The sequence below is a fragment of the Eurosta solidaginis genome, chromosome 4, assembly GCF_040869045.1.
Source record: "Eurosta solidaginis isolate ZX-2024a chromosome 4, ASM4086904v1, whole genome shotgun sequence".
In the NCBI taxonomy this organism is placed as follows: domain Eukaryota; kingdom Metazoa; phylum Arthropoda; class Insecta; order Diptera; family Tephritidae; genus Eurosta; species Eurosta solidaginis.
Genome location: NC_090322.1, coordinates 212,790,350 through 212,802,711, shown reverse-complemented (window position 1 = coordinate 212,802,711; position 12,362 = coordinate 212,790,350). Strand labels below are relative to the sequence as shown.

Sequence of the window (12,362 nt, the reverse complement as noted above, 5' to 3'; positions counted from 1 at the left end):
GCCGTTGCGAGTGTATCTCACAACACTGTATAAAACTAGTGCACACATGCATTTACTACCACACTCCGACGTATTTTGTTGTTATTAATGACGTTTTATGTCACTAGCTTTTTTTTCCAATTTTTCTATAGTCGCTATAGCAATACTATCAATTGTATATGCACATGTATGTACGCTTGTCCGTTCATCTGTTTATCTATCTGTCCATCTATCATCTATTGATATTTAAATTAACGTTCTTTGGCTTTGACATAGACAAGCCTTGCTAAAGCTTATTGTTGTTACTTTTTGGTTTTTTTTTTTGTTTTTTTTTTTTTCTGTGCAGATTACTTTATCCACTTACAGTTTACTTAGCTGTAATCAGCGTACAAAAATGTATGTATGCTTTTACTGTCACGCTGCAATTTATATGGAAATCAGCGTCAAAACCCATGCTCCACCGTCCTCCCACATTTTTACGTCACTTTACCCCACTCACTGCATACCTTGCTTCATCAATGTCCAAGCGGCATGCAGCTAATGTTGACGTGATATTCTTTCAATAAACACAAAATCGTGTTGCAGCACTTGTTAATATTTTTTTCTACTGTTTTTTGTTTTCTTTTTCATAATGCTGCGGTTGCATTTCTCTCTTCCTGCACTTTAGCTTATTAAAATTTTTGGAATGCTGTTGGCAGCCATTGATTTACTTTGTTGTTGTTTATTTGATGTTTTTGTTTTTGTCCGTTCAACAGTTGGTCGTTGCTGTTTTTGTAGTTTCTGTTGTTATTACAATGTGCTGATGCGATTTGCATGTAAATATGACAGTTGCCAGTTGTTTGCATTTTTATTGCATGCGATCAACATTTGTGATATGAAAATCTTTTCTCAACTGAAACTGAAATTTACATAGCGCTGATAAATAGTCTCTTTTTTTTTGCCCTCAAAAAAGAAAAAGCTAATGAAACTGAGACTTTGTGTGCAATATATTAAATGAGATGGATGTATGTATGTATGTAATTATGCCATCTTTTGCATAGCTGGTGCTTCAAAAATATTGTAATAAGATATTTGTTGTAGAAATTAAATTCTTATCACGAAGCTAATATGAAAAAAAATGTTTCTTAAAAAGTGAAGCTCAAATACAAAAAAAGCGCTACTACCAAGTACTCGCGAAGTTCAAGCTAGAGCTCGCTTTGGAATTGAAGTTAAACCGCAACAGAGATAATTCTAGCAAATTATTATCTTCGAGTTATCAGTTTGTTATCGCCGAGTCATCGGTACCTTAACAAACTAATGAATCGGCGATAATAAATCTCTGATACATCGACAACAAATTAACATCAATCCGGAAAGAAATCAATAATATCGATACCAAGTCGATAACTTTTTGAAAGAAAATCGATAACATTTCTATCAATTTTATTTTGAAGTTTTATTAATATATGTTTCAAAACCAACCGATAAATTTTCGAAAACAAATCGATAGTACGCCGATAAGAAATTCTCCGAGAAGAAATCGATAGCTTTTCTATAAAATATCGTTGGCGTTTTGATAGTAAATCGGTGTCTTTTCTATAACTTTTTGATACCTTATCGACAAATGATAACTCGTTGATAAAAAATCAATAACTCATCCACAACTCTAGATATCCATAACAAATGTATAACATTTCGATAACTCGACACTAACAAACCTACAACAAATCGATAAGTTGTCGATATCAAATAGATAACACACCTGGTTGAAAGGAAACTGCTAATTCATCGATAACAAACCGATATCAAAGCGTTATCGCAGTCTTTGGAAGCGGTATGCTATATGGAGAAATGTAGAGTACTGGGGTAACAATATACGTACGTATAGTGACTACACTTACGCTCACATTTTGCTACGCTTAGACTTACACTTACACTTACACTTATTTTAAGTTTACATTTTGGATTCCCCACACCGTGAGCAAAGATTTTCACACATTAAACAAATCTTTACGGAAAAGGAAAACTTTCGCAACGTAGCGTAGGAAGCGTTTTCACTTTTGTCGTATTTAGTACCTATGCTAAAGAACAACAAAAAAATAGCGCCATAAACTGCAATACAATTAGGCAAATAGTATGTAAGAACAATGTTACAGCTCCGCATTGACGACAATTGGCCGGTCAACAGTAAATGAATGTCAATCGATTGTTACACTATTCGCGTGTTATCGGTTTGCAAGTTCCGATTTCTCTGGCAATAAATGGCATAGTCGCCTCTTGTACGTCTATCTGCTTGGAACTAAGTAGACAATTGAAAAGTAAAGTCCTCTCTCGGCAAATGAAAACGGTGTATCCGTAATACTATATGGTGCAGAAGTATGGATGCTGACAACATCAGATAAATCGGATTTTGAAGTATTCGAGTGAAAATTTCTACGAAAGACTTACGAAACCCAATGCGTTGGCGACGGCGGTGCCAAAGCGGAGTTAATAATATGCCCTACGAGCGAACACCGCGGCTACAATGGCTAGGTCATGTTATCCGAATGAATGAATATTGTGGCGAATGTTGACATCACTATGCTGTTAGTTAATAATCAAAACAACAAATACAGCAAGCAGACACACTTATGTACATGCACAAACATAACCAGCAGCTCGAAGTGAAGAGATATCTCACATACACACATGTAGTCATCAGCTAAGAGCAGAAGTTTTTACTCAATGGCTATCTAAGTAATAAAATTCAACACCACTCACAGAATAGTAAAGTGATTTTATATTAAATCGCCACAACATGATCCTCATTGCGTCAGGGAGTGTTCACAATACAAGGAGGTCAATGTGAGAGTGAGGGCGCACATTTAGACATAATTTTACTTATGTCTATTGCTAAAATTTCTAAGTTGAAATATATCGTACTTTTGCTCTCTAAGGGCAAGGAATGAAAAAGAACACTCCAAAGCACTCTCCAAACCAAAATTTGACATCGCACTGTCGTAATGACGCTGATCCTGATAATAAGTTTTGCATGTGAACGCCACAAAAACGGATTGAGGCATATAAATGTAGATGGAAGTCTGGTTCAATTTGTGAGGCAGAAAATTTGTTAATTTCTTGTCTTTAGTTTGGCAACGATGCCTTTCATAAACCTAATTTTTCAAAAAAAGATGTCGCTGCTTGGCGTTTAGCCGTATAATGTTTAATGAAAGGCAAAGGCGACATCTGCTTATCACAACTCGTGTGTACAAAAATATCGCGACCTCTGCTTCTCAAGTCTCCCAATGATCCAAGGCATTCCCGCGAGAATTGAGCGCGATACGGAGCTAGAAAACTTTCTGGATGATGGCTATTGTTTATTGCACAGAAAAACAAAAATTAGTTCTCTATATCCCGATAAGACTGTGATTCTCATTTGTGTTTGTGGAGAAATGCGTCATAGCTTCAGGCTAATAAATTTCTGCATTAATGATTGTAAAAACGTTTATCTCGGCAAAGCTTGACAAACCCCAAATGTTTTACGAAAATATATACGCTAAAAAGTCACAGTGCTGCATCAAGGAATTTCCGGTGCCTAACTTTGCTGTGATAACGGCTTTCAAAGGTGTAAATTTTGTTAGAGTATTGTAATTATTTTATATAGAAAATTGATTAAAGTTATATCTGCGATGCAGTAGTTAACACAAAAAAATAGCTATCAGAAAGTGTTTAATCCACAAAAGCCAACAATTACAATGTTGTTAACTCAATCACTGAATATACAACGGAAAATAGTGATTACCTACAACAACAGCGGGAGCAATGGTTGAAACTAGCGCATAAAAAGCAATCACTGTTTGCTGCTGACACCAAAATTTGTTGCAAGATAATAAAAAAAGTCATTTTGCAAGCGATTGTTTAATAACTCAATAGACACCTGCAAGCAGCGATTTTGTTGTATGAAGCAAATCTTTAATGACCGTTAGCAAATATAGCCTAACAAATATTTATTGTTGTTGTAGTCTATAGTCACATTGTACATTCATTTAACGGTTTGAGCAACGAATGTAAATTGCAAACGTTTTAAATTGTAATTTTGGTATGGGTATGCGATTGATAAGCGTGGGTTGAATTTGTTGTATATAATTGCTTATCTTAGATATGAATGTATGTTTGTATGTATGTATGTACGATTATATGCACAAATACGGTATTTAAGCTTTAAGCGTTTCTAATTATAAGGTGAAAAACATGATTATACATAATCTATAAAATATTTAATTTAAGACAGATAAACAAGGATGGTAAAACATTTTTTGATTGCTTATTGAACTGACCTCCTTCAACGAACTAAAGCCAGAACTCCAGACCAGGCCACAGAGGTGTCAGCAGAGCTTCGTATACAAACGTAAAATTTTTAAAAATGTGGTATGAGTATAAAAGGAGAGGGGTGAAAGAAATGTTTAGCACAAAATCTTCGCTTGAGATGTTTACATGAAAACACAATGGTGAGTGGAATATCACCCTATTCCGGCTGCCCTTTCGAAAACGCCCCATATCAGAATTCAGTTGAAGAACTCCCTATCTCGATAGTTTTTCATAAACACCCCAGCTAATGTTAAAATATATTGATTTTGAGCAGATGGGGCATTTTTCAAGAAAAAATCTGAGATAGTGTGTTCTTCGCCCGGAATCTGAAATAGGGCGGTTTTGAAACAATTTCTGAAATTGGGCGTTATTCAGACGTTTTCTGGGATAAGCCGTTTTCGAAACTGCAGCTGAGATAGGGTGATATTCCTCTCAACAGTCCACATTGGCATAACCCAAAGTAAAAAACTTGTTGCAATATCAAGAGCTACATGGCCAGACTACAATAAAAGAAGGACAAGAAGTATTCTGAGTAGATCTAGAGCAGACACCCGTAGACGATCTGCACCGATCTAAAGCCCAATGACCGTCACGCGCAGAGGAAAAGCATCGCACATAACATGACTACTGCGGAAGATGAAGTACACCTAACTATCAAAGAGACAGTTAAGCGTTTTCTGTGTAAGTGCCTGGTTATTCCTAAAATATGTCTTAGAATCTTTGGAAGCTCCCTTTTTGGAAAAACTGGCTAGATTAATGGAAAAAAGAATTCCAAGTATTTAAATTTTATAAAATTTTATTTTCTGAGCACCTTCTAGACGGTAAACTTTCGTTAGCAATGCTACGAGTCTCACATCCAGAACAATGGTACTATACCTGTCGTCGATCACGACTTATTGAATTTGTTTTCAGGCTCTCTGATCAAAAGATAGCCAAGTAGCTTGACTAAGAAGATAAACATCATCCCGTTGGGAAATGTTATGTGCTGTAGGTTGAATTGTAGGGGACTGTGGAGTAAAATATCACTTGCGTATCTGTGCTAACGTTACCTCGGTGTTTATGTAAAAGCCAGGCCAGCCATCGTCCACCTCACAAACTTCCCCTGATAACCCCTTTCTTTTTGTACCATTAGATGTCAAATTTTTTCAAAGTGAGACATGGCATTGAGAATGACCACTTTACTGGGACTATTGCACATCGATCCAACGACACTACATAAACTTTTAAAATAACTTGTTGTAAACAAGATGAAACAGAAGATGAGAAGGAAGAAAAAGAATAGGATAATAACAGTTTCGATAGTGATGTGGATGATAATAACGATGCCTGAGGCTTTCGGCACGTTTACGAAGCCAATACAAGGCATGGAAAAGAAAGGAAAGTAAAAGAAAGGAAAGAAAAAGAAAAGGAAAGGAAAGTAAAGGAAAGGAAATGAAAGAAAAGGAAAGGAAAGGAAAAGTAACCAATGCCAAAACTGAAGTTGGAACTGAAACCGGATGGCCCTCAAGGCGATCTCGGCATTTGAAATAAAATCAGCACTGGTCCTGGAGGGCGTTGAAAAGCTAAATCAACTAGGGGCGCACAACGATCTACTGTTGGCCCGGTTCTGGCCACAGGGGAGTTGAGGTAAATGAGCAGGCGGACAGCCTGGCCAGAGAGGCAGCAACGACACGATACATTGGTCCCGAGCGGTTCCTGCCAGTAAGCCCGCAGGAAATTAGGGGCATCTATTAGTAGAAGAGAGGGAAAAGAGGGAAGAACACTGGCGCAATATGCCAGGTCTTAGGCAATCTAAGTTACTGTTAGGGGATTATAGCTCAACTCGGTATAGGGCATTAATAGTCGAAAGATAACCAAAGAATCCTAACAGATATTCTTACACTGTAGACTGAACAGCCACATGCAGAAGCTGGACATAATATCGAACAACACATGCCGATTTTCTAATCGATCAGCGGAGACGGCGGAACATATCCTCCTGGAGTGTGATGCAATCTCAAGACGCAGGGCTAAGTTTATGGGCTCACCGGGGCCAGATCGTTCTCACTTCAAATCCCTCAAGACAGGTGAACTCCTAGAGTTCATCAGAGATGTCGGCTTGGATGAGGAGCTGTGAAGGAGCTGATAGCACAATAGACCAATGGTCACAGTGCGATCCTAAATTAATTATCTGTCTATCTATCTATAAGTTTGCTACCAAACTGGTAACATTTTCTTATCGATGAATTATCGGCTTGTTATAGATGTGTTATCGACGAGGTATAGACGAATTATCAATGAGTGACTGATTGTTTTATCAACAAGTTTTCGGTTTGGTATCGAAAATTTATCGATTTATCAAATATTTCTCGAAAATCAATCGATTGATAACAAAATTTTAATCAAAACTTATCGACAAGTTATTGATTTGTTACCAAAAAGCTGCCGACATGTAATCTATTGATTTACTATCAAAAAATTATTGACTATTTACCGATATCTTTTTCAAAAAATTATCGAAGTCACTGATTTTTTATAGAAAAATTATCGATTTGTTATAAAAATTTATCGATTTGGTATCACAAATGTATCGATAAGTTACCAATCTTTTAACGGAGATTTACCAATTTGTTACTGGCGTGCTAATGATTTATTAGCGCGGGGGTAGGTTTATTGTGAAACAGATGCCGATAAAACTTCACTATAAAATCGATCGCACATCTCACATTTGGATATAATAATCCAATGAGAAGCTAAAGACTCCGCGATAACTCGACGATAATAAGCCGATCAAAAAAATAACTTGTCAGTATTGGCATTTGCTGATAAGAGGCTAAAGAAGCTCTTCTAAAAAATCCCAAAATTACCTCTGTTGTGACTTAACTTCAACCCCTAGGTGAGTTCTTATTAACGTAAAAACATTAGTTTTCTAGAAGTACATCTGTATTTTTACACATAGAACTTTACAAGTACTTGGTCTTTGAGCTGCTTAAGTGATATGCGTTTCCCAAATTTTCTTTGGGCAATAAAAAAAAAATACAAAAATATTTGACATACTTTCAGTTAGAATAGATTTCTCCGCTTTGAAAGTTTATGCAACAAAGTAAAATTTGTTAAAGGTCCAACTTGGATGAATGCCATGAACATCTCACCAATGCACTTGAATGAATTGCCGTTCACAAACACTTTCTATACTGCCAATAAAAAATACAAATTGAACTACTTTCGAGAGATAAGCACTCCATCATCATATATGTCACACCTTGGAAAATGCAGTCAACCATTAGTAAACAATTGGCTTTGCTAATTTTTCTTAAAACACTTAAAGATGACTTGTTAGCCAACTGCCAATAGCTGTGAAAGCAACAAACGGGATATTTCAAATATCAATAGCGAAATTTTCAACCAGTTTTTAATGTAACTCAGAGTCTTATGATGATAGTGTAATGTAACGATTAGAGGAGATGACTTTGAGTTGTGACACAAAAAAGTCACTGACACTTTTCACGCGCAGCCGCGATTACAATTGATGACAATACAAAAGTAAATATGAGAATATATAGCCAAATGAAAGTTGTTAGCATACGCATGCGCAGTGTGACACCGAAACTGCCCATCTCCTTCCTACACATACTTGCAAATAACTACAATAAATTTGTTGCATACAAAAAGATCTAAATTCTTGAAAACATTAAAAAAGTATGAAAATAAACAGCACCGAGACAAGTGAAGACAAGGTGATCATAAAAGACAAAGAGTATCCAAGTGAATGCAACGACAGAAGACAGACACTGGTCTACCACATCAGCATGCCCATTTTAACGCACTAATTGCGCTTTTCCAGCAGCTTCTCTGGTTAGTGTGACTTTGGTAAAAGCAACTTGGCGACTTGGCGTGGCATGTGCGACACTGGGCTTGCTCGCTTAGCTGGAAATGGAAACTTAACGCAAAATGATAAAAAACCATGATATTGTGTTTATCAAAAACAAACACATAGCGATAGTGAATCTGTTGTTTAAATACGCTGCAATACCCCAAAGAAAACTTGAGATATATTTTGACCAAGTTACCGGTTTGTTGACTATTTCAACCACATTTTCAAAAAAGTGTCAGTATTCTGGAGTTCATGAGTGAATAGCTGGCCTTTTGTATCCATGCGATGTCATAAGACTTTGATTATGGACTGACAATTATTAATACATCTGAATAATTTATAAAGTGGAGAATTGTATGGGATTTAAATGGGACTTAAATTCAAAAGAGGATTCTATGGCCCCCATTATGAGCAAATTCGATCTTCGACTGTGGTCGAAATAGCTCATCGAACGAATTTTCATTTGGTATTATTAGGTATTCGGTTAAATGTGTTTAAATTATAAAATTTGTTTATAGATTTATTCAAACCTTCAGACAATCCAAAGAAGCGTTTATGGACTTACTATCCTGTACAGATGAACTGTTGGAGCAATGCACAAGAGCCACATGGCTTTTAAAATGGCAAAAGTTTTCAGATTTTGTGGCCAGGAATCGTGGCAAGTGTGCATTATTAACGGGAATGCATTTGGAGTTTTTTGCCATCTGAACCATGGTGCAAGTTCATTTGGCTATAAGCAGATTATGTACCATCTTTGAAACCGTTTTTTCAAGCTGCTGCATTGAACTCGCGACCTTGGAGCCACACGCAGCGTCGACAAAAAACTTCTTTTCGATGCAAAATGAGATATACAACGAAAATTTCGACAACAATGAGCTGTTATAATATTATTAGCATTACTATGCGGTTAGTAAATAATCACAACAACAAAAACAGCAAGCAGCCACACTTGTGTACACGAGCACATCAATTATCATTTACACACATACATAGAAGGCGACGAAGAATATTTCACACATAATTAGCAAATTAAAGCAAATAAATTATCTCGCATACACATATGTAGTCATCAGCTAAGAGTTGTTACTCACACATACACACGCATATAATTAAATAACCAGGCAGGAGATACAACTATTCTAGAAGGTGAAACGTCTATACATTAGGAAAAATATGCGAACGAGGCAACAGCGAGTATAAAAGCAGCGCAAGCTGAGGAATAATTAATCAGTTTGATTTAAACACGCTATTAGTTGTGAAGTATAATTGTTAAGTACTACTCCGAAAGTGGTCTAAAAGAACACCATTTTGCAATACTGGATATTGGATTTATTTACTCAACGGTTCAGCGATTCGAATGTTAGTAGAAAGTACGTACTTACCAGGAAATCTTCAAAATTCTTTACAATACGAATTTGAAATTCGCTGCCTATCGAACATCGAAAGATGCTAATAAGGGCTTATATTTCCTACAGGGTGCTTTGTAACTAGGTTCACAAAATGATGATGATGTCCCCCATTTGGATACTAGCATGTGTCTTGTGTTGGTCTTTTCTTTTTATGTATATAGTTGTAGTTGTGCTATAAAATTGACAAAGATGCTCCACTTATACGACAGCTCATTTATGGGAGTGGATTTGGTGGGGAGTGCCTACTTAGTACATTGTTGTATTGCAAGTTTTTACGTCACATGTTTGCTGCCAATTTATCAGTTTAAATTTAAGCATGCTGCACAAGTTGCACAAGTGGTAGGCCATAAGCTTCACAGAAGCTAAACTTCAGCTAATAATTGTAAGGGAGCGTCCTTATAGATATCTGATATTTTTGCTTTTTGGGTTATATTACAAAGTCTTGGAATATAAAGAAAAATATGTTTATTTCAGAGTTGGGCAAACCCTCCCACGCCTCTTCTAAGTACACAAAGCAAGCAGTCGCTCATCGTTTCTAAAGAAAGCGTGTGAGTGGCGTGTTGATTGAATACGAATTCGATTATTTCTCTTTTTATTACTATTGATCCGTTGATTCGCTTCTCGTCACTGATCTTTTCACCTCATGATCTCTTCACCTCTTACTTTTCTGTTCGACATAACCGTGAATTTGTGCGTTGACATTTTGCTGTCTTAAACTTAAGTCTTGTTGCTGGGATCACCTTAGAAAATGTCTGATATCAGTTAAGAAGAAGCTGGGCTTCCAGCTTTTGTTTGAAGGGTAGCGAAGCCGTCGAGCCTTGTCCTTCAGACTGCAATTTCAACATTCAATTGTTCAGAGATATTCCATTTTGTGCTAGTAAATATTTAAGTCAATCCCCTCTCTGTTACATCTGAGGATATATTTCTTTTCACACGACGTAAAAGGTGGGTTAGGTTACACTTATTTTATAACTTTGATTGATAGCCCGCGTTCAGCTACTTCCCCGGCTGTTTGAAGTATTTCCTTTAAAATTATAGAGGCCAGGTTAGGTTGAACTGGCCGGGCAGTGAGGACCTCATATTGACTGCATGAGTACGTAATCACAGAATTTGCTAGAACGTTCTGCAAATCGCACTACCTACATCAGCTATCTCAGATGGGGTTGCCACTTCCTTATATTCCTATAGGCTCGAGGACCCAATATGGATGCATGTATCTTCTTAACCTGATTATTTCTATTGATTTGACTAAAACTTCTAAATGATAGGTCTGAAGTTGGATAAGGCCCCGAACTCGAAACCATCCATGTATCTCCGAACTTTATGATAAAAAATCTTTCCGACGCTATTTCTGCTGCATAGCTCAAACTCTTTGCTCTCATGGAAAGAAATCTTCCTCCGAGCTCACGTTACTGTTTGAACACTCTGTGCAAATGTTATCCATTTTTTTATTGAAAAGATGAAAAGAAAGGAAGGAAAGCTGAACTTTCTGGTAGCGATGCCTAAGGCACACTCCTTGCGGCTGAGGTGCTCATACGAGCATTTCTTGCACTTCTTTCCACGTCAAGTTTTTATTTCGTCTGTGCATGAGCGGATATGAATATAATATTAAAAAATATTGCCTTAATATTGATCATAGTAAGTCCACTGCCCTCAGACCTGGCAACGAAGTCCTATTCCCAAAAGGTTATATTTTCATATTTCCTTTCCAGTGCATCGCACCTCTTGGATGTCGGTGATGTCAGCTTTTTTCTGTAGGAGAACATCAAGCAACTGCACAGGTGCATACACAAATAATGTTCGCCGTGGTCGTCGTATGTACGAATTATAGTTTTAATTGGAACTTGATTTTATATGCGCTTTCCAAGCCCAGCGTACAACCACATCTGTTTGAAATAGCGTTACATAACGCGTTTGTATATCCAGCCTTCAAAACTAAGACAGATTCTGGCTTGCAGCCGCACCTCATGTTCTTCATACGCTGCCGATAAAAACCCGCAGCAAACTCTTAAAGGTATATTCAGTTTTTATGCATAGGATACTTAGGTGCAAACGTCTGGAAGTATTTGAACCGCTTGTTGAAATAATAAAGGCCATTGCTATTCCTTGGTGGACGGTGTTCCGAAGCTTTCCCCACACGACCTCAACTGCCACGAGCAGATACGAGAAATATGAATAGGTTGTGCGACTTATCGGCGCATAAAAATCACTTTTCTCTAGAAATAACGATAACGTGTTTCAAGACGGTGCACCAGCTAATTTTTAACAAAAATTATAAAAGGTGGTATCAAAAGACGCGTCTCGGCCTCCGTTTTTAGAATCCGAAAGCGAAAATACAAACTTTTATTTCTGTCAAAAGATATAAGAAAAAATCGGTTGAAATTTTCATGTGGTTGTTGTTTTTGGCCAGATTTGTTGTGCACATACACACACTAGTGCAGAAAGGTGTTCTGTGCGCATTTAGTTTTGATCCTCAAACTGGTGTCGGACCCACCCAGGGTAATTTTTTTTAAGCGCGGCCAAAGGCCGCCAACCCAGAACGGTGTTCTATGCAAAATAAACTATGGATCGGGCCCCATACTTCGGACTCTCTCGGGGTCAATTACTTTCGGCAGAGATACAATTGTTGATTTCTGCTTTCGGATTCTTAAAACGGTGGTCGAGACGCGTCTTTTGATACCACTCTTGATAATTTTTGATAAAAATTAGCTGGTGCACCGTCTTGTAAAACGTTACCGAAATAAAGTTTTAACTCAGCGCCTGCCTATCTAATTCTATTAGCTTTCATAAACTTC

At 37.2% G+C, this 12,362-nt stretch overlaps 1 protein-coding gene across 7 annotated transcripts in view; it reads left to right on the top strand.

The window, feature by feature from the left end:
- LOC137250947 (uncharacterized) overlaps positions 1 to 12,362 on the top strand; it is a 396,368-nt gene that overhangs the window by 197,717 nt on the left and 186,289 nt on the right. The gene's annotated exons all lie outside the window — the stretch shown is intronic.